Below are 5,988 nucleotides of genomic sequence, written 5' to 3' on the forward strand. Positions count from 1 at the left end.
GAGTTATGAGTGAATTGCACACTACAATGACATGCAATATTCTGAGTTTTCTTGTGTACTTACATTTGCTAGTGGGTTTTATACCTTCAAATGTATTCTTCTTGAACATTAGTGCTTTTTTCTTTCTGATTGAAGGACTCCCTTTAGCATTTCTTTTAAGACAAATCTGGTGGTGATGAATTCCCTCTGCTTTCGCTTGTCTGAGAAAGACTTCCCCTATCTTTTATGCTTGAGGGAAAGCTTTGCTGGGAACAGAATTCTTTATTGGCAGTTTCTTTTTTTTCAGCTTTCTGAATAAGCCTTCTGTATTGTACATTGCTCTTTCTCGGCTCCCTCTTGAACAGCAATAATTCTTAGATGTGCTCTTTTGAGGTAATTTTCTACGTATTATAGGCATTCTTCATTCCTTTTCATTCTTTCTCCTTTCTCCTATGTGTATTTTTCAATAGCCTGTCCTGGAGCTCACTGATGTTTTTTTCTGCTTTATTCTGCTGTTGAGAACCTCCAATGAATTTATTAGCTTAGCAAATGTATGTCTCAGTTCCATGACTTCCATTTTATTTCAGTAACTCAAGTTCTGTTAGATTTCTCTGATAAATTTCTGAATTGCTTTTCTGTATTATTTACAGAAATTACTAGGTTTCCTTAAAACTGTTATTGTGATTTTTTTTAAGAGACAGTCTTGCTCTGTCACCCAGGCTAGAGAGCAGTAGCACTGTCATGGCTCACTGCTGCCTTGAACTCCTGTGTTCTAGCAGTTATCCCACTTCAGCCTCCTAAAGTGCTGGGATTACAGAAATATGAGCCACTGCATCCAGGCTGTTATTTAGAATTCTTTATCAGAGAGCTCACCTATCACAGTCTCATTAGGCTCAATCACTGGCTTCTTGCTTTGTCCATTTGGGGAGGCCACAGTTCCCTGTTTGCTATTGCTTCTTGAGGATCTACATCTACACCTTTGCATTGAAGGGTGAGTTATTCCAGTCTTCTATGTTTGGCTTACTATGGTTTTTACTGAGTATGTTTGCTATGTTTGCTTACAGATTTTTTTTTTTTTTTTTTTTTTTTTTGGCGCAACATACCTGTTGAATATCTTTTTCCCACTGAGTCACTGCCTCCTTCTCAGCACTAAGTGACCTAGGTTTGCCTCAACTGTAACAAACCTCAAAGTGCTGCCCATCCTGGATAGGCGAGGTCCCAAGGGGATATCCCTGCAGCGTGGGAAGGCTGGCTGATATAGTTTGTATATTTGTCCTTGCCCAAATCTCATGTCGAATTATAATCTCTAGTATCAGAGGTGGGGCCTGGTGGGAGGCCCCATTCTCATGAATGGGTTAGCACCATCCTCTTGGTGCTGTCCTCATGACAGCGAGTTCTTGTGAGATATGGCTGTTTATAAGTGCGTGGCACCTCCCTCTCTCTTGATCTGCTTTTTCCATGTGATGTGCCAATTCCCCCTTTAACTTCCACCACGATTGAAAACTCTCTGAGGCTTCACCACAAGTTGAGCAGATGCCAGCACCATGCTTCCTGTAAAGCTGTGGAACTGTGACCCAATTAAAACTCTTTTGTTTATAAATTACCTAGTCTCCAGTATTTCTTTATAGCAATGTGAGAATGGCCTAACACACTACTGGTTCATGCTCAGGGTACCTGTGGAACATGCCTCCTACTATGTGGGCTGCTTTGCCAAAACAGGCAGCCTAGTTTTCCAGTCTGAAATACTAGTCTATAAAACCTCTACCCTTCATCTCTGGCTGTCCCCAGGAATTTTTCTCCCTGCAGGTACTTGCAACGCTTCCCGCAGACTGAGGCAGGCACAGGTCTGTCAGTGAACCCAAGATGGTGGGAAGCTGGATATCTACCTCAATCCCACTCTTTCCAGTACAATAAGCATGAATTGAGGGAAAGTTTTCTGTACACTTGGTGTCTAGCTGGCTGGAGAAAGGCACTGTACATATAGAGGTCCTATTCTCTTATCTGCATGGAGGTTTTTACTCTTCTGTGGTCACAGTAACTGTCTCATCCTTGTATTTGAGTTCTCATACTACTGGTGGTGATTTTAGTGCTGTGAATTATTTTTTTAATTTCTGTGGGGATGAAGGAAAGTGATGCTAGTCTACCACTCTGGTGACATCCCTCTCTTGGACAGCTTTTTTAAAGTACATTTTCATACTATCTCAACATGACAATTAGAAAATTATATGAATAATTAGAATTATCTAGAAAGTAGTTACAAAAATCAAAATTCTGTACAGAAAAATAACCAGGTTGAGAAAACGTTACTTTTACAAGAAAAAAATACCTAGTAATAAATGTAAGAATGTGTGCCTCTAATTAAACATGGTAGGTTGAATGCACATTTGTCTATTCACTCTGAATCTCCACTAAAATGACTACAGAGGAGTAATAGTACATTACCTACAAAAAGAATAGAAAAAATATAAATAGATGAAAACTGTCAACAAAAGCTTTGGAAGCTAAAAAGTGAAGAGGTAAATAATGCTTAAACTGATAAAGTAGGGTGAACATGAAAAGGCGCTTCATATTCCAGAATCGTAGAAGATCTCAGGAATCGGAGGCATCAAATGCCTTGGGAAGGAAGAAAATGCATTTGCAACAGCCTTACATATTTTAGATGGGAGAATAAAGTAATTACATTAAAATTGTAAACGCACATACCATTGATTTAGCAGTATCACTTACGGTTAAGTTTCCTCCAAGTTTACTCATATATGTACAGGTATGTGTAAAATTTTATTTGAAGTATCTTTTTAGTGACAAAATTATAATCTTATGGTCTATTGAATAAAATAAACCATGGTATATCCATATAATGACCTCATCAGGAGATACTCATCTCTGCACCTTGGTCTATACTGACGTACAGAAGGTGGACTAATCTGTCTGGAAGTCTTTTGAGAAGCCCCTGGGCAGAAAGGAAAGACAACTGGACCCCTGAAAGAAAATTAACATGAAAGCTGAAGTCTTATGGAATGGATCAGACGGGACAAAAAGACCTGCACATCCAAGGAAGTAACAGTTCCAGGTCCAGCGTGAGGCTGTGCCTGATCGCCCCTAAATCACTCTCCTCTGTAGCATCCCTCAACTAAATCTTACCAACCCTCAACTGAAAACAAAGAGCAAAAAGACAAGCCACAACGATGCCACCAAGACCCAGTAGGTCTGCTACAGGTAACCTTTCCAAAAGAGCTGTCCCGAAAGGGAGCAGAGCCTTCCTGCTTGGCAGAGCTGAGGGTTAATATCTAGAGATGTTTACAAGCCAGAGCTGAAATACCCAGAACAGCCTAGGGTCACAACCTAAGAAATGAAAGGCAGCAGGCACCAGAACTAAGGGAGCACAACCTATCAGGCAACGTCTCTGGTCATATTCTGTACACATCAATGACTTCTGGGAGAAAAAACTCGTCGTACAATTATAAATGGGACACATCTGTAGCAGTTGCAGCCAACAAACTAATGGGATAGCAGATAGAAAGCAGCATCCCCGTTATGCTGTTTATCGTCCACCTGCCCCTCCAAATTTACTCCCCATCCTTTTCCATCCTGCTCTGTGCTTATAATGACTGGCCTATGTCAACTTCATCAGCTGGTTCCCATTTAAACTCATCATTAGATTTGGTTCTGAGGAGCCAAGTAAGAGCTCAGAGAAATGACTGAGGTTTGAGTATTTATTCCCCTGGATCCTCCGTGCCGGTTCATTTCAGGTTGATACCTTCCATCCAAATGTCAGAAGGCTTTTCTCTGCAAGCAACATTTGAACCGACACCTAAATGAAGTAAAGGAGTGAGCCAACTAATTACAGAGGAGTGCTCAAAGCAGAAAAAAAAGTGGTCCTGAGCCTGGAGGGAACTCGCTGTCATGAGGACAGCACCAAGAGGATGGTGCTAACCCATTCATGAGAATGGGCCCTCCCACCAGGCCCCACCTCTGATACTAGGGATTATAATTCAACATGAGATTTGGGCAAGGACAAACATACAAACTATATCAGCCAGCCAGCCTTCCTTCACTGCTGGGATATCCCCTTGAAATTTGCTAAGAGGGTAGACTATTTCTTCCTTCCAAACTAAAAAAAAAAAAAAAAAAATTGCAATTATAAGATGGGCAAACAGGCCAGGTGCAGTGGCTCATGCCTGTAATCCCAGCACTTTGGGAGACTGAGGCGGGCAGATCACAAAGTCAGATCGAGACCATCCTGGCTAACACGGTGAAAACCCGTGTCTACCAAAAAATACAAAAAATTAGCCAGGCGTGGTGGCAAGCGCCTGTAGTCCCAGCTACTTGGGAGGCTGAGGCAGGAGAATGGCGTCAACCCGGGAGGCGGAGCTTGCAGCGAGCTGAGATCACGTCATTGCACTGCAGCCTGGGCAACAGAGCGAGACTCCGTCTCAAAAAAATAAAATAAAATAAAAATAAAATAAGATGGGTAAACAGTCATTTCACTGTAGAGGATACACAAATGCCATATAAACACATGAAAGGAAGCTCAGCATCACCAACCATTAGAGAAATGCAAATTAAAACTGATGAGACAAGAGTGTACACTTACCAGAATGGCTGGATTTTTTTAAAAAGAGAAAGCGGAGAACACCAAATGCTGGTGAGGATATGGAAAAACGGGATTGCGGGTATACTGCTGGTGGAAACACAAAATGGTTCAATCACTCTGGGAAATAGCTTAGCAGTTTCTTAAACATACACTTACCATGCAACATAGCAATTGCACTGTTAGGTAGTTACCTCAGAAAGATAATTTATGTCCACACAAAAACACATAAGTGGACACATGAACGTGCATAGAAGCTTTAATAGTCAAAAGTCAGAAAAAAAATGTTCCTTGAGAGGTACATGGTTAAACAAGCTCTGGTATATCCGTACTATGGAATACTGCTCAACCATAAAAAGGAATGATTTATTGATAGACACAACTTGGACACATCAGTAACATTTTGCTACATAAAAAGTCATTATCAAATAATCACATATCATATGATTCCATGTATATAACATTCTTGAAGTGACCAAATTAACAAAACAGAAAACAAATTCATGGTTGCCAAAGCTGAGGGATGCTGAAGGTGTGGCACAAAAGAGGTAGCATGGGGGAGATCTCAGCGCTGAAATGGTTCTGTTCTTTTGATTGTGGTGGTGGTTACACAAATCTACACATGATAAAGTGACCTAAAACATAATATACACGCTGCAATAATGTCATTCCTGGTTTGGGTATTTTACTGCAATTATATAATATGTAACCATAGGAAAAACTAAATGATGTGTACAGGAAGCCTCTTTGTACTAACTTTGCAACTTCCTGTGATGCTATAATTATTTCAACCTAAGTATAATAAAAGAAAACTTCTATGGCTTCTGTGAAGAGAAAACCAGGAAAAACAGTTTCTCAGAGTAGCAAGAATGGAATCAAAAGGACCATTAGGAAGCTATTGCAGTCGTCCATGAAGGGATGCAGGTGCCTTGTCAGTAGGGCAGTATCAAGCAGTTGGATTTAACGTATGTTTTGAATGCTGACCTGCAGGATTTGTTTGAGGATTGCAGGTTGAGTATCAGAGATGGAGAGTCAAGAGAATAACTCCAGAGATTTTTCTTACCTGAGCAGTAGAAATCGAGTTTTCATTCACGCAGGCAGGAAGACAGGAGGATAGGGCTGTGGGTAGTGGAATTAGTTCTAGCTGTGAAAAGTGATGTGCCCATTAGCCATCCAAGTGGCTATGTCTGGTAGGAAATTCTACATATGAATCTGGAGTTCAGGAGGAAGGTTGGGGCTAGGATATCTGCTTATAGATTATATTTGAAACTGTAAGACTATATGAGATCAACTAGATGTGTAAGTAGAGAAGAGGGGTCTGAGAACACCCACATATTTTTCTAGTTTTATTGAAATATAATTGACAGAAATTGTGAATACGTGAGGTGTACAACTTGATGTCTGACATGTATACACTG

Source organism: Macaca mulatta, chromosome 7, assembly GCF_049350105.2.
Source record: "Macaca mulatta isolate MMU2019108-1 chromosome 7, T2T-MMU8v2.0, whole genome shotgun sequence".
Classification (NCBI taxonomy): domain Eukaryota; kingdom Metazoa; phylum Chordata; class Mammalia; order Primates; family Cercopithecidae; genus Macaca; species Macaca mulatta.